This window comes from Carcharhinus amblyrhynchos, chromosome 1 (assembly GCF_965287045.1).
Source record: "Carcharhinus amblyrhynchos chromosome 1, sCarAmb.v2.hapA, whole genome shotgun sequence".
Lineage (NCBI taxonomy): Eukaryota > Metazoa > Chordata > Chondrichthyes > Carcharhiniformes > Carcharhinidae > Carcharhinus > Carcharhinus amblyrhynchos.
In genome coordinates this window covers 526206-543390 of record NC_137324.1, presented here as the reverse complement: position 1 = coordinate 543390, position 17185 = coordinate 526206, and positions in this window count along the sequence as shown.

The following is a 17185-nucleotide window of genomic DNA, read 5'->3' as shown; positions in this document are numbered from 1 at the left end:
GGTCAGGTGCCTCCCGGGTCAGGTGCTCCTGGGTCAGGTGCCTCCCGGGTCAGGTGCTCCCGGGTCAGGTACCTCCCGGGTCAGGTGCCTCCCGGGTCAGGTACCTCCTGGGTCAGGTGCTCCCGGGTCAGGTGCTCCTGGGTCAGGTGCTCCCGGGTCAGGTGCTCCCGGGTCAGGTGCTCCCGGGTCAGGTGCCTCCCGGGTCAGGTGCTCCTGGGTCAGGTGCCTCCCGGGTCAGGTGCTCCCGGGTCAGGTACCTCCCGGGTCAGGTGCCTCCCGGGTCAGGTGCTCCCGGGTCAGGTGCTCCTGGGTCAGGTGCTCCCGGGTCAGGTGCCTCCCAGATCAGGTGCTTCCCGGGTCAGGTGCTCCCGGGTCAGGTACCTCCCGGGTCAGGTGCTCCCGGGTCAGGTGCTCCCGGGTCAGGTGCTCCCGGGTCAGGTGCCTCCCGGGTCAGATGCCTCCCGGGTCAGGTGCCTCCCGGGTCAGGTGCTCCTGGGTCAGGTGCCTCCCGGGTCAGGTGCTCCCGGGTCAGGTACCTCCCGGGTCAGGTGCTCCCGGGTCAGGTACCTCCCGGGTCAGGTGCCTCCCGGGTCAGGTGCCTCCCGGGTCAGATGCCTCCCGGGTCAGGTGCCTCCCGGGTCAGGTGCTCCTGGGTCAGGTGCCTCCCGGGTCAGGTGCTCCCGGGTCAGGTACCTCCCGGGTCAGGTGCCTCCCGGGTCAGGTACCTCCTGGGTCAGGTGCTCCCGGGTCAGGTACCTCCTGGGTCAGGTGCTCCTGGGTCAGGTACCTCCCGGGTCAGGTGCTCCCGGGTCAGGTACCTCCCGGGTCAGGTGCCTCCCGGGTCAGGTGCTCCCGGGTCAGGTGCTCCCTGGTCAGGTGCTCCCGGGTCAGGTGCTCCTGGGCCTGGCGAGGCATTCCATCAACAGGTCCAGGCAGTGGGCAATTGAGGGGATCATCCAGCCTGACTGTCTGCCTCTCGATCATGGCTTCATTCGCAGCCGGTGTTTCTGGAGAAGGAGCATGTGGGTGTCTGACAGCACCATTGATGCCTTCCGTGCCTGCTGGGCACCATGGGGATGGGCGTGAATTATTGAATGCTTTAATCACATCTTAATTTGATGCTTGAAGTTTCCTTTCTGCTTTGTCTTTTGTTTCGAGTTGTTCCCTTCCTTTCCGGGAGCTGCCCCTTTGAGTTGTCAAAGGGTAATTAAGATAATTTGATTTCATTTATTTGGTTGAACAACAAAATATGTTCCTGATTGAGAGCTAATCGATCGTCCAATGTAAGAGCCCCATGTGTTGTATTTAAACAAGAGTGTCAGTCCCTCCACACTCCTGATGCAGATAGCACACTGTGAGCACTCTGTGTGGGATCTTATAAATCAAGGAACTTTGGTGACTGGACTTTTGCCTCCGTGGATTTATTACATGCTCATGCACCTGCATTTTTAAAATATTTTCTATGCACAGAAAATAAATGCCTTTTTTAAAGGGACTATGTAATAATTGCATAGTTAGAAGGGATTTATTTGGTTTGTTAATAGTTTAGTTAATTTGTTCATGGTTAATTAGATAAGTACATTGTTACGTGTTGATTTTAGAGAGTGTCAGGGATTTATTTTGTATTTAACCACTTGAAGTTGCTGAAGAACAGGTCACACCACTTCACACACACTTTTTACAGATTCTAAAGTGAAGTACTCCTCTTTGGGTGTTTCAGTGGTAGTTCTCATGGTGAGGGGAGTGGAATCAGCCTCGGGTATTGTAACAGATTGGGGATGTGGGTCAGAGATTTGAATAGTCCAGATCTTTAAATAACTTTAAACGAGAAGTGGAAAGTCTGTTTAATTTCAATGGCATGTTGTCGGTTAAATCAAAAGTGGGGAAATAGCTCTCAGCATTGCTAACATTCTGGGGGTCGAAGATGCTTCCCAAATTTGCCAAGAAAGTTTAGAAAGGCTGAAAAAGATGAGACTTGTAGTATTAGCAAGCAGGCTAAAATTGGGTTTAACCATAAGAAAGCTGAATTTGTAAGAGAGTTAACCAGGCATTTGGGTATATCAGAGAAACAGGAAAGTACAATGTGTTGTGAAATTGAGTTTGTGAAGTGTGAATGTGATGTTGGTAAAGACATAAAAAACTAAAAATACGAGAGTGGAATAAACATTGTGCGGGTCCCTCTAAAAGCTGTTTTTTTTTCAGTGCTTGGAGGTTTAAAATGAAAAGTACATCCAGAGTCCCAGACTGAAACATTTGTACCCAGGGCCAGGGAACAGGGTTGCTTTGGTAACAGACTTGAGGTATTTAAATGTTTTGAATTTCGCCCAATCAATCTAAAGCAGGCTCTCAGCTCCCAGGAGCCATAATATTGGAATTTGATGGTGTTGAATAAATCAGCAATCCTATTGTAGGAAAATTGATAGGTCATCACAGGTATAAAAGAGAGTGCAAGGGGGATAATAGAAGTTAACAACTGCCACCCCTTAAGCCTTGAGAAGGAGAAAGCTACTCTCCATCCTGCCAGCTTCATATATGTCTTAAGAGAATGTACATCTGACCAGTGAAAAGTACCAAATCAAAAAGAACTTACAGATAGAGAAATCAACCAAGAAAATCCAGAAGGTTCTGAAAGACACAACACCTTGTAGTATATTTTTTGAGAGTGACTAAATTCTATAATTACTTTTTCTTTAGTTAATGAATGGATATTGTATTTATTTGAACAGCATTCCACAAGAATCTTATTTTACTTGGTATGTCACTCATTTAGTTAAGGTTCCATTAGCGTGGATAGAGGATTGGCTGTCAAATAGGAGGCAGAGAGTGGGGGTCAATGGGTGCTATTCGGATTGGCGGTTGGTGACTAGTGGAGTGCCCCAGGGGTCGGTGCTGGGGCCTCAGCTATTTATCATTTATATAGATGATCTGGAGGAGGGAACCAAGTGTATGGTGTCGAAATTTGCTGATGACACCAAGATTGGTGGAACGGCAAATTGTGCGGAGGGTGTGGAGAGTCTGCAGAAGGATCTAGATAGGCTGGGCGAATGGGCCAGGAACTGGCAAATGGAATTTAATGTTGGCAAGTGTGAAGTTGTCCACTTTGGTAGGAAGAATGGTAGGAAGGACTATTACTCACATGGCGAAAAACTGCAGCATGCGACAGTGCAGAGGGACCTGGGGGTCCCTGTGCATGAGTCGCAAAAACCCAGCCTGCAGGTGCAGCAGGTGGTCAGGAAGGCGAATGGGATGCTGGCCTTCATAGCAAGGGGGATTGAATATAAAAGTAGGGAGGTCTTGCTGCAGCTGTATAGGGCATTGATGAGGCCGCAGCTGGAGTACTGTGTGCAGTTTTGGTCGCCGTACTTACGCAAGGATATTTTGGCCTTGGAGGGAGTGCAGGGGAGGTTTACTAGGCTGATTCCGGAGTTGAGGGGGTTGAACTATGAGGAGAGGCTGAATAAACTAGGCTTGTGCTCGTTAGAGTTTAGAAGAATGAGGGGAGATCTCATTGAGACGTATAAGATGATGAATGGAATGGATAGGATAGAGGTGGAGAGGCTCTTCCCGCTCAGAAAGGATAGTAGGACTAGAGGGCACAGCCTCAGGATAAAGGGGGGGTGGTTTAGAACGGAGTTGAGGAGGAACTTCTTCACTTAAAGGGTGGTGAATCTCTGGAATTCTCTACCTGTTGAAGTGGTGGAGGCTGCCTCGCTAAATATTTTTAAGACGCGGGTTGATGGGTTTTTGATAAGAGAGGGGATTAAGGATAATGGGGAGAGGGCGGGAATGTGGAACTGAGCCACGACAGATCAGCCATGATCTTATTGAATGGCGGGGCAGGCTCGAGGGGCTAGATGGCCTACTCCTGCTCCTATTTCTTATGTACTTATGTTCTTATGTTCATTAGTTAAATAAATCAGTTGCTGCGTGTTCATTTTAGAGTGTGTGTCAGGTATTTCTGTTAATTAATCACTAAACATGATTGAAGAACCATTCACAGCCAGAAAGAATGCTTTCTGTGGTGTATCTGTAAAAGTTGGTGAGAGTCATAGCTGACATGCCAAATTTCCTAAGTCTTCTGAGAAATTAGACACTTTAGTGGGTTTTCGAAACTATAGCATCAGCATGGAGGGACCGGACAGGTTGTTGGTGAGCTGGACACCTAAAAACATAGAACACTACAGCACAAACAGGCCCTTCGGCCCACAAGTTGCGCCGATCACATCTATACCTATCAAGCCATAGAGCTATCTGTAACTTCCAATGCCATTAGATCCCATATACTCATCCAGAAGTATTTTAAAAGACCCCAGCGAGTTCTTAAAGAGTTTTTAAATACTGACCAGTCCAATGACTCCAAGCAGCCCCGGAGGAGATCAATCGATTCCTCGGACCAACATTGCACAACTTTCTTTGATGGACTCTCCTGCTTTAGTTTTTGCTTGTAAGCCAGGAGCAGGAGCACAGCCTTGTGGTCTCATTTGCCAAAATGTGGGTGGGTGATAGAGTGATAGGGGTGTAGTAGGGGCGGCATTTTGGCGTCAGGTATTCTAGGTCTGGGGAGCAGAAATTCACCCATGTTGCGATGTCTAGGCACCACGAGGTGTTGATTAGGAAGCAGACACCACCTTCCCGAGCTTCCCTGAGGACAGTGTATGGTCCACTCAACGGATTGAGAAGTTCTCTGGTTGTAGGACACAGTCCGGAATTTGAAAGAAGAAGACTTCAAATAACGGAAGGAAGAGTACCAGGTAGAATTGGTAATGAGTAAATTCAACATAGACAAACCCCTGGTAAGGATACATACAAATATGTCCAAATAATTACCAAAATTTGACAAAAAGAGACATAGAAGCCTTTTTCATTTCCTTTGAGAAATTGGCTACAAAGATGAACATAAGAACATAACATAAGAACATAAGAAATAGGAGCAGGAGTAGGCCATCTAGCCCCTCGAGCCTGCCCCGCCATTCAATAAGATCATGGCTGATCTGAAGTGGCTCAGTTCCACTTCCCCGCTTTCTCCCCATAGCCCTTAATTCCCTTGCCAACCAAAAACCCATCTACCCGTGACTTAAATATATTTATCGAGGTAGCCTCCACCACTTCAACGGGCAGAGAATTCCAGAGATTCACCACCCTTTGAGTGAAGAAGTTCCTCCTCAACTCCGTTCTAAACCGCACCCCCTTTATCTAGAGGCTGTGCCCTCTAGTCCTACTATCCTTTCTGAGCGGGAAGAGCCTCTCCACCTCTATCCTATCCATCCCATTCATCATCTTATATGTCTCAATGAGATCGCCCCTCATTCTTCTAAACTCTAACGAGTACAAGCCTAGTTTATTCAGCCTCTCCTCATAGTTCAACCCCCTCAACTCCGGTATCAGCCTAGTAAACCTCCTCTGCAGGCCAAAATATCCTTGCGCAAGTGCGGTAACCAAAACTGCACACAGTACTCCAGCTGCGGCCTCACCAGTGCCCTATACAGCTGCAGCAAGACCTCCCTACTTTTATATTCAATCCCCCTCGCTATGAAGGCCAGCATCCCATTCGCCTTCCTGACCACCTGCTGCACCTGCAGGCTGAGTTTTTGCGACTCATGCACAAGGACCCCCAGGTCCCTCTGCACCGTTGCATGCTGCAGTTTTTCGCCATGTAAGTAATAGTCCTTCCTACCATTCTTCCTACCAAAGTGGACAACTTCACACTTGCCAACATTAAATTCCATTTGCCAGTTCCTGGCCCATTCGCCCAGCCTATCTAGATCCTTCTGCAGACTTTCCACACCCTCCGCACAATTTGCCGTTCCATCAATCAGCAAATTTCGACACCATACACTTGGTTCCCTCCTCCAGATCATCTATATAAATGGTAAATAGCTGAGGCCCCAGCACCGATCCCTGGGGCACTCCACTAGTCACCAACCGCCAATCCGAATAGCACCCATTGACCCCCACTCTCTGCCTCCTATTTGACAGCCAATCCCCTATCCACGCTAACACCCTACCCCCAACTCCATGCCCCCTAACCTTCTATAATAACCTCTTGTGCGGCACCTTATCAAACGCCTTCTGAAAATCAAGAAACACCACATCCACCGGCTCTCCTCTATCCACCGCCCGCGACACATCCTCATAGAACTCCAATAAATTCGTCAGACACAACTTCCCCTTAACGAAACCGTGCTGCGTCTGCTCTATCAAACAATTCTCCTCAAGATGCCTTGCTATTTTCTCCTTGATCACGGATTCTAACATTTTACCTACAACAGACGTTAAACTAACCGGCCTATAATTCCCTGCCTTTTGCCTGCCACCCTTCTTAAACAACGGCGTAACATTAGCCGTTTTCCAATCTTCCGGCTCTTCCCTGGAATCCAGCGATGTTTGGAAAATAATCATCAAGGCATCCACTATCACCTCCGCCATTTCTTTCAACACCCTTGGATGCATTCCATCCAGTCCTGGGGACTTGTCCACAATCAGTCCCTCCAGTCTGTCGAGCACCGCCTCTCTAGTAACAATAATGTCATTCAGGCCCTCCACTCCTACCATCTTTCCATCGCTAACACCCAGCAAATTATTCACGTCCTCCTCCGTGAAGACCAAAACAAAAAGTTATTCAAGGCCTCAGCCATTTCCCCATCCCCTACCACTAAGTCCCCCCTCTCATCCTCTAAGGGTCCAACGTTCACCCTAGCCAGCCTCTTCCTTTTTATATATTTATAAAAACTCTTACTATCCTTTTTTATATTAAGCGCTAGCCCAGCTTCATAGTTTATCCTACCCTTCTTTATCAACTTCTTCGTCATTCTTTGTTGATATTTAAACCTCTCCCAATCCTCTTCTCGCCCACTACTCTTAGCTACTCTAAACGCATCCGATTTTAATTTAACACTTTCCTTCACCTCCTTCGTTATCCATGGCTGATTATCTCTCCTCCTACGATCATTTTTAACCATCGGAATAAATTTCCGCTGAGCACCAAGAGAGATCTCCTTAAAGATCCTCCACTGTTCCTCAGCAGACCTACCTTCCAATGTGCTCCCCCAATCAACATTCGCCAATTCCTCTCTCATCCTACCGTACTCCCCTCTATTCAAACAAAGGACACGTGTCCGGGAACCCACTTTCTCCTCCTCCATCTGCATCAGAAACTCCACCATACAATGATCACTCTCCCCAAGAGGATCCTTCACCACAAGGTCCCTAATTCTACCCGCCTTATTACATAACACCAGATCCAAGATAGCTCGCTCCCTTGTCGGCTCCAACACACACTGTTCAAGGAAACTATCCCGGCAGCATTCCAAGAACTCCTCCTCGAGCCCACCGCGTCCAACATGGGTCGACCAATCAATATGTAGATTGAAATCCCCCATAATTATCACCGTTCCATTCCTGCACGCTGCATTTATTTGCTCGTTAACAGCCCGCCCCACCTCCAGATCATTATTTGGGGGCCTATAGACGACACCCACCAGCGTCTTCCTCCCTTTTCTGTTCCTAATCTCCACCCACAACGATTCCACTTTCTGCTCTTTGGCTCCTATATCTTCCCTTACTACCACCCTGATGCTATCCTTAATCAGCAGAGCTACGCACCCCCCTTTTTCCTCCTGCCTATCCTTCCTAAACACTTGATACCCCTGGACATTCAGCTCCCAGTCCCGGTCACCTTGCAGCCACGTCTCTGTAATGGCCGCCAGATCATATCCATTTGTGCTGATCTGCGCCACCAGCTCATTCACTTTATTCCGAATGCTTCGTGCATTCAGATAAAGTGTCTTCATCCCAGCCTTCACCTGTACCCTATTTGCCGGAACGCCACCAACCTTACTCACGCCCCCTACTCCTTTTATTATTGGGACATCCTTGGCCTCTTCCCTTACCTGTACCCTACCCTCACACCCTGCCCCCCCCCCAATTAGTTTAAAGCCCTACCTACAGTCCTATTTACACAATTCGCCAGGAATGTGGTTCCAGCACGGTTCAGGCCAACCCCATCCCACCTGAACAGGTCCCACCTACCCCAATACTGATGCCAATGCCCCATAAATTCAAACCCATTCCTCCCACACCAATCCCTGAGCCACCCATTCACTTACTTAATCTTATCAACCCTGCGCCCGTCTGCACTCGGTTCAGGCAGTAGCCCAGAGATAACCACCTTGTCGGTTCTACTTTTTAATTCCATTCCCAGCTTTTCATACTCCCTCCCCAGATCCTCCGTTCCTATTTTGCCTACGTCGTTGGCACCCACATGTACCACAACGACCGGATTCTCACCCTCCCACTCCAGGTTCCTCTGCAGCCCAGATGCGACATCCTGGACCCGAGCACCAGGCAGACAACACACCCTTCTGTGCTCTTTGTCATTGTGACAAAGGACAGTGTCAATTCCCTTAACCACACCATCCCCAATTACTACTACGTTCCTTTTCACCTTCTCTTTGTCTATGTCCTGTGTCTGCATCACTGTACTGTGTGCAGTTTGCTCACCAACCTCACAGCCCTCGTTCTTGTCCACACTGGAAGCAAGAACCTCAAACCTGTTCTGCAGATTGAGAGGCTGAGGCATTTGGTCCCCACCCTCCTTCCTCCGGTCCCCACCCTCCTTCCTCCTCTCAGCAGCCCCCTCCTGTTCCTGACCCTTAGAGTTAGCCAGTCCAGGGGGGATGGATGTCTCTTGCACCCCATTATCAATGTCACCCTCCCTCCCCGTGATGAGCCTCAGTATCTGAAGCTCAGAGGCCAGCTCATCTACTTTGAGCTGTAGCTCCTCCAGCAACCTGCACTTACTGCAGACATGGTCACTGGGAAGGACCCTGGGGTCCACCAGCTCCCACATCATACAGAAACAGCACATCACATACCCCTCCATTATTCCCTGTATTACTACTGAACTCCGATTTCAACGCAAACTTACCGGGCCCTTTTCTCCCGAGCCCTTAGGTCCTAAGCCCTACCAGCTCACTCTGCTTCCCTCTCACTCTGCTTCCCTCTCACTCCGCTGCCCGCTCCGACGCCGCCCACTGTCTACACCAGGCCTCCTTTTAAACCTGGCGCTGTTTTAAAGCCTGCTCCCCCACAACTCCCTGCTATCCACTCCCTTTGAATTCTTAAAGCGGTAAACACAAAAAGCCCGCAAAAATGCTTTTAAATGATTTAAACAGTTTTTTAACAGGTAATTTCTTACCTGACTGCTCCTTCACTCCGCCCGCTCCAGCGAACTGGGGTAGATGCAGTAAGAAGTCTCACAACACCAGGTTACAGTCCCTTCATCAGGTGACCTGACAAAGGAGCAGCAGTCTGGAATTTCATAATTCCACATTAACCTTTATCTTGGTGTAGTGAGACTTCTTACTGTGCCATCTCTAATAGTAAGAGATAAAAATATTTCCATGAATTCTGAAATATCGCCCGAGAAAGTGGTAAACTGGCGAGAGGAGTAATGTTCCCCTGTGCAAGATAAAGGCTAGAAAGACCAATCAAGTCTGAAGAATTGATAGTGGGAGTAATGAAAAACTTGGCTGTTCCAGGAATACAGTTTATCCTTCGACACAATATAGTTGGATCACAGGTAGAAGTGATGCCCATTATAGTGGAAAAGCCAAAAGAAAATCAGGGAACTAAAGAGTTAAAAGAAAAATGTCCTGGAATTTTTCCGTACTGCGTGGTGACAAAATCCCACAGCCATAAGTTACATAGAACAAAGAACAAAGAAAATTACAAGGCAGGAACAGGCCCTTCGGCCCTCCAAGCCTGCACCAACCATGCTGCCCGACTGAACTAGAATCATCTACTCTTCCGGGGATCATATCCCTCTATTCCTATCCTATGTATTTGTCAAGATGCCCCTTAAAAGTTACTATCATATCTGCTTCCACTGCCTCCCTCGGCAGCAAGTTTCAAGCACCCACCACCCTCAGTGCAAAAGACTTGTCTCGTACATCACCTTTAAAACTTGCCCCTCGCAACTTAAACCTGCACCCCCTAGTAATTGACTTTTCCACCCTGAGAAAAAGCTTCTGACTATCCACTCTGTCCATGCTTCTCATAATCTTGTAGACTTTTATCAAATCGCCCCTCAACCTCCATTGTTCCAGTGAGAACAAATCAAGTTTCTCCAACATCTCACAGCTAATGCTCTCCCTACCAGGGAACATCCTGGAAATCTTTTCTGTACCCTCTCCAGAGCCTCCACATCCTTGTGGTAGTGTGGCGATCAGAATTGAACACTGTATTGAACTAAGGTTGCAACATGACTTGCCAATTTTTAAACTCAGTGCCCTGGCCATGAAGGCAAGCATGCCGTATGCCTTCTTGACTACCTTCTCCACCTGCACTGCCACTTTCAGTGACCTGTGTACCTGTACACCCAGATCCCTCTTCCTATCAATACTCTTAAGGGTTCTTCCATTTACTGTATATTTCCTATCTGTATTAGACCTTCCAAAATGCATCACCTCACATTTGGCTGGACTAAACTCCACCTGCCATCTCTCCGCCCAAGTCTCCAACCAATCTTGGAATCCACACTTGGAATACTGTGTGCAATTTTGGTCACCCTATTATAGAAAGGATATTGTTAAACTAAAAAGAGTGCAGAAAAGATTTATTAGGATGCTACCAGGACTTGATGAATTGGGTTAAGGAGAGGCTGGATAGACTGGGATCTGGAGTGTAGGAGACCAAGGGGTGATCTTGTAGAGGTCTGTAAAATAATGAGAGGCACAGATCAGCTAGATCGTCGATATCTTTTCTCAAAGGTAGGGGAGTCTGAAGCTAGAGGGCATAGGTTTAAGGTGAGAGGGGAGAGATATAAAAGTGTCCAGAGGGGCAATTATTTCACACTGAGGGTGGTGAGTGTCTGGAACAAGCTGCCAGAGGTAGTAGTAAAAGTGGGTACAATTTTGTATTTTAAAAAACATTTAGATAGTTACATGAGTAAGATGGGTACAGAGGAATATGGACCAAATATGGGCAATTGGAATTAGCTTAGGGGTTTTAAAAAAAGGGTGGCATGGACAAGTTAGGTCGAAGGTCCTGTTTCCAAGCTGTAAACCTCTCTGACTCTATGATTCTATAATCTATATCCTGCTGTATCCTCTGATGGTCCTCATTGCTATCTGCAAATCTGCCAACTTTTGTGTCATCTGCAAACTTACTCATCAAACCAGTTACATTTTCCTCCAAATCATTTATATATATTACAAACAGCAAAGGCCCCAGCATGGATCCCTGAGGAATGCCACTTGTTATAGCCTTCCATTCAGAAATACACCCTTCCACTGTTACCTTCTGTCTTTTTGGCTTGGTATGGCTCCTGCTCTGCCCAAGACCCACGAGAAACTACAGAAGGCCATGAATGTAACCCAATCCATCACGCAAACCAGCCTCCCATCCACTGACTCTGTCTACACTTCCCGCTGCCTGGCAAAGCAGCCAGCATAATTAAGGATCCCATGCACCCCAGACATTCTGTCTTCCACCTTCTTCCTTTGGGCAAAAGATACAAAAGTCTGAGGTCATGTACCAACCAACTCAAGAATAGGTTCTTCACTGCTGCTGTGAAATGTTTGAATGGACTTAGCCTGTATTAAGTTGATCTTTCTCTACACCCGAGCTCTGACTGTAACCCACATTCTGCACTCTCTCATTTCCTTCTCTATGATCGGTATGTTTGTCTGTGTAGCGCGCAAGAAACAATACTTTTCATTGTATGTTAATACATGTGACAATAATGAATCAATCAAATCAAAATCTTCTATGATCGAGCCAGTTCTGTATCCACCTTGCCAGCTTACCTCTGATCCCATGTGACTTCACCTTCTGCACCAGAGTGCCATGACGGACCTTGTCAAAGGCCTTACTGAAGTCCATGTAGACAACATCCACTTCCCTACCCTCATCAAACATCTTTGTCACTTTCTCAAAAAGCTCAATCAAGTCAGTGAGAAATGATCTTCCCTTCACAAAACCATGTGCCTCTCGGAAATATGTCCACTTATTTCCAAGTGTGATTAAATCCTAGAAGAATCTTCTCCAATAATTTCCCCACCACTGATGTAAGATTCACTGGCCTATAATTACATGGATTATTTGTGCTACCCTTCTTAAACAAAGAAGCAACATTGACTATTCTCCAATCCTCTGGGAGCTCCCCTGTAGTAATGATGTGGGTATGCCGGCGTTGGACTGGCGTAAACACAGTAAAAAGTCTGACAACACCAGGTTTAAGTCCAACCGATTTATTTGATAATAGACTCACAAGCTTTCGGGGTTAGTCCCTTCGTCAGGTGAATGGAGAGTTCTGGCCTCAGACAGAGCATATAAAGCACAGACAGTTTAGAGATTACTGATGAGAATCACTGATTAGAATTACTGATTACTAATCAGTAATCTCTAAACTGTCTGTGCTTTATATGCTCTGTCTGAGGCCAGAACTCTCCATTCACCTGACAAAGGGACTAACCCCAAAAGCTTGTGAGCCTATTATCAAATAAATCGGTTGGACTTAAACCTGGTGTTGTCAGACTTTTTACTGAGCTCCCCTGTAGCCAGTGAGGGTACAAAGATTTCTCTCAAGTCCCCAGCAATTTCCTCCCTTGTCTGTCTCAGTATTCTGGCACTAGGCTTGTACTCGTTAGAGTTTAGAAGAATGAGGGGAGATCTCATTGAGGCGTATAAGATGATGAATGGGATGGATAGGATAGAGGTGGAGAGACTCTTCCCGCTCAAAAAAGACAGTAGGACTAGGGGGCACAGCCTCAAGATAAAGGGGGGGCGTTTTAGAACGGAGTTGAGGAGGAACTTCTTCACTCAAAGGGTGGTGAATCTCTGGAATTCTCTGCCTGTTGAAGTGGTGGAGGCTACCTCGCTAAATATTTTTAAGAAGCGGGTTGATGGGTTTTTGATAAGAGAGGGGATTAAGGGTTATGGGGAGAGGGCCGGAAAGTGGAACTGAGCCACGACAGATCAGCCATGATCTTATTGAATGGCGGGGCAGGCTCGAAGGGCTGGATGGCCTACTCCTGCTCCTATTTCTTATGTTCTTATGTTCTTATATCTCATCAGGCCCTGGAGACTTGTCTACCTTAATGTTTCTCAAGAACCCCAAAACCTCCCCCTTTTTGATCTCAACATGATTCAAACTATCGACACACTCTTTCCCAGACTCATCACCCATCAAGTCCTTCTGTTTGGTGAATACTGGTGCAAAGTACTCATTTAACACCTCACCCATTTCCTCTGGTTCCACGCATAGATTCCCTCCCTGTCCTTGAGTGAGCCAACCCTCTCCCTGGCTGCCCTCTTGCTCTTTATATATGTATAAAAGGCCTTGGGATTTTCCTTATTCCTGCTGGCCAATGATTTTTCATGACCCAGTTTCTTTCTACTTTCCTAATATTTCACACTTGCTTCACGTGTTCCCAGCCTCCGAGCCTTGACAAATGTTTCCTTTTCCTCTTTGGCATGGCTCACAATATCCCTTGTTACCCAGGGTCCCAAAACTTATCCTTCATCCTTACAGGAATGTGCCAGTCCTGAATCCCTGTCAACTTGCACTTTAAAGTCTCCCACATGCCAGATGTTGATTTGCCCTCAACATCTGCCTCTAATCTACATTCTTCAGTTCCTGCCTAATATTGTTGTCATTAGCCTTCCCCCAATTTAGCACCTTAACTTGAGGACGACACTTATCTTTATCCATCAGTACCTTAAAGCTTACTGAATTGCGGTCCCTGTTCCCGAACTGCTCCTCTACTGAAACATCGACTACTTGGCCAGGCTCATTCCCCAATACCAGGCCCAGTATAGCCCCTTCCCAAATTGGGAATCTACATACTGTTTCAGGAAGCCTCCTGGATGTTCCTTACAAACTCTGTCCCATCCATGCCCCTAGCACTAAGTGAGTCCCGGTCAATGTAGGGGAAGTTAAAATCTCCCACCACAACAACTCTATTACTTTTATACCTTGTCAAAATCTGCCTACATATCTGCTCCTCTATCTCCCACTGGCTATTGGGTGGTCTATAGTAAACTCCCAACATTGCAACTGCACCCTTCCTATTCCTGAACTCTATCCATATTGCCTCACTGTATGAGCCCTCTGAGGAGTCCTCCTGCAGCACAGCTGTGATATTCTCCTTAACCAGTAGAGCAACTCCCCCACCCCTTTTACATCCCCCTCTATCCCGCCTGAAATACCTGTATCCTGGAATGTTAAGCTGCCAATCCTGTCCTTCCCTTAACCAAGTCTCCGTAATAGCAATGTCATAGTTCCAAGTACTAATCCAAGTTTTAAATTCATCTGCCTTACCTGTTACACTTCTCACACTGAAACAAATGCACTTCAGTCCACCAGACCCTCTTTGATTACAAAAGTCTGTCTGCCGTTCCTCTGAGCCCTATTCTCTGGTTCCCCTTCAGTTAATTCACTTTTGCTTATGTTTGCACCCCCCTGCTAAATAATTTAAATCCGACCTTGTGACATTAGCAAATCTCCCAGCCAAAGTATTTATGACCTTCCGGTTTAGATGTAACCCGTCATTCTGGTACAGGCCCCACCTGCCCCAGAAGAGACCCCAGTGGTCCAGATATCGGAAACGTTCCCTTCTACACCACCTGTTTAGCTATGAGTTGAGCCAGACTATCTTCCTATTTAGAGTCATAGAGGTTTACAACATGGAAACAAGCCCTTCAGTCCAACCTGTCTATGCTGCCTTTTTTTTAAACCCCGAAGCACAGAGTCATAGAGAGAGTCCAGCCTCACAGCGCCTTGACAGTTCCACTTCCCACTTCTTAGCAGACGTTGCTGAGCGGACTTCTCCCAGAATGCACCAATAGAAGTAAGAAGACCTTTAAAATTAATTAAGGAAAAGTTAATGGGTCAAAAGTCTGCGATCTTACAGCAGGATTGTGTGCTAGTTTACTCCATTTGAGTTGATATTCAGATACAAAGTAAGAGGTCCTTTAAACTTAATTAAAGAAAAGTTGGTCGGCCTGAAGTCAGAGATCTCACAGTTGGATTATGTGTCTGAGATGAGAGAAAGAATTAGCTGGACAATATTTGAAGGTGGCACAACACTTAATGAAACAAGAAGAAGATATGAAATCTAAAATTTGTACATTTTCCCGTGGGGCTGAAGTATTGGTGCCATTACCAGTGGTAGGAGATTCCTTTAAAGTGAGATTTAATGGTCCCTATCAGATTGAGAAGGAATTAAGGCAGATAAATTATTTGGTAAAGTTGCCAGTTGGAAAAAACATGATAGAGCATGTCATGTGAACATACTGAAAGATAACTTTGACAGGGAAAAGAAATTGGAGAAAGAAATATGAGTTACTGCCACTCAGAGTGAGAAATCAAATCCCAATGATGTGGATTTTGATGGACCGAAAACTAAAATAATGAAGAAGTCCTTACAAACTGGAATAGGTAGTGAGCCACTGAATTGAAAAGCTTATTACAGTGCTGTGAGGACCTATGTAGAAGTAGAGTGGGGAGGACTAATACAGTACAGGAGGCTGACGTAGGGAATGCTGTTTTAAAACAACATCCCGATTGGCTTAATCCTCTCAAAGCAGTGCAGGTTCAGAAGGACGTGGAGGCAATGTACGAGAAGACATCATGGACCCTAGTCAAAGCGAGTGGAGTTCGCCGATCGTGTTGGCCCCAAACCTGATGGTACTCAATGATTCTGCGAACATTATCGGAATATCGATGCTGTGATTAGATCTGACTCATACTCAATTAAAAGGCTGGAGGATTGTGTGGAAAAAACACAAACAAGCTACTTACATCATAAAGTTGGACTGACTTCACGGTTACTGGCAAGTACCTTTGTCAGAGAGAGCAAAAGAAGTTTCAGCTTTTGTAAACTCAGATGGGCTCTATCAATTTAAAGTAATTCACTTTGGAATGAAAAACACTTCCAAAGACTTATGAACAGAGTTGTTGCAGGATTGACAAATTATGCTGTCTATATAGGTGACTTAGTGTTGTTTAGCCATGAATGGAAAGATCACATGGACATTTGGAAGACTCTTTGAGAGACTATGGAAGCCAAGATTGGCCATAAGCTTGGCAAAAACAGAATTTGTGAAGGCGGAAGTGACATTCTTAGGGCACAGCATCAGATACACACTGATGACACTGTGAAATGAAAGGCCATTGAACAGGAATGGACCACGACAGTCAGGAACAAGAATGGACTGGGACGGAGTCAGGAACAGGAGTGTACCGAGACAGAGTCAGGAACTGGAATGTACCGGGACAGAGTCAGGAACTGGAATGTACCGGCATGGAGTCAGGAACAGGAGTGTACCGAGACAGAGTCAGGAACAAGAATGGACTGGGACGGAGTCAGGAACTGGAATGTACCGGCATGGAGTCAGGAACAGGAGTGTACCCGGATGGAGCCAGGAACTGGAAGGTACCAGGACAGAGGCAGGAACAGGAATGTACCGGGACAGAGTCAGGAACTGGAATGTACCGGGACAGAGTCAGGAACTGGAATGTACCGGGACAGAGTCAGGAACTGGAATGTACCGGGACAGGGTCAGGAACTGGAATGTACCGGGACAGAGTCAGGAACTGGAATGTACCGGGACAGAGTCAGGAACTGGAATGTACCGGGACAGAGTCAGGAACTGGAATGTACCGGGACAGAGTCAGGAACTGGAATGTACCGGGACAGAGTCAGGAACTGGAATGTACCGGGACAGAGTCAGGAACTGGAATGTACCGGGACAGAGTCAGGAACTGGAATGTACCGGGACAGAGTCAGGAACTGGAATGTACCGGGACAGAGTCAGGAACTGGAATGTACCGGGACAGAGTCAGGAACTGGAATGCACCGGGACAGATTCAGGAACTGGAATGTACCGGGACAGAGTCAGGAACTGGAATGTACTGGGACAGAGTCAGGAACAGGAATGTACCGGGACAGACTCAGGAACTGGAATGTACCGGGACAGAGTCAGGAACTGGAATGTACCTGGACAGAGTCAGGAACTGGAATGTACCGGGACAGAGTCAGGAACAGGAATGTACCGGGACAGAGTCACGGACTGGAATGCACCGGGACAGAGTCAGGAACTGGAATGTACTGGGACAGAGTCAGGAACTGGAATGTACTGGGACAGAGTCAGGAACTGGAATGTACCGGGACAGAGTCAG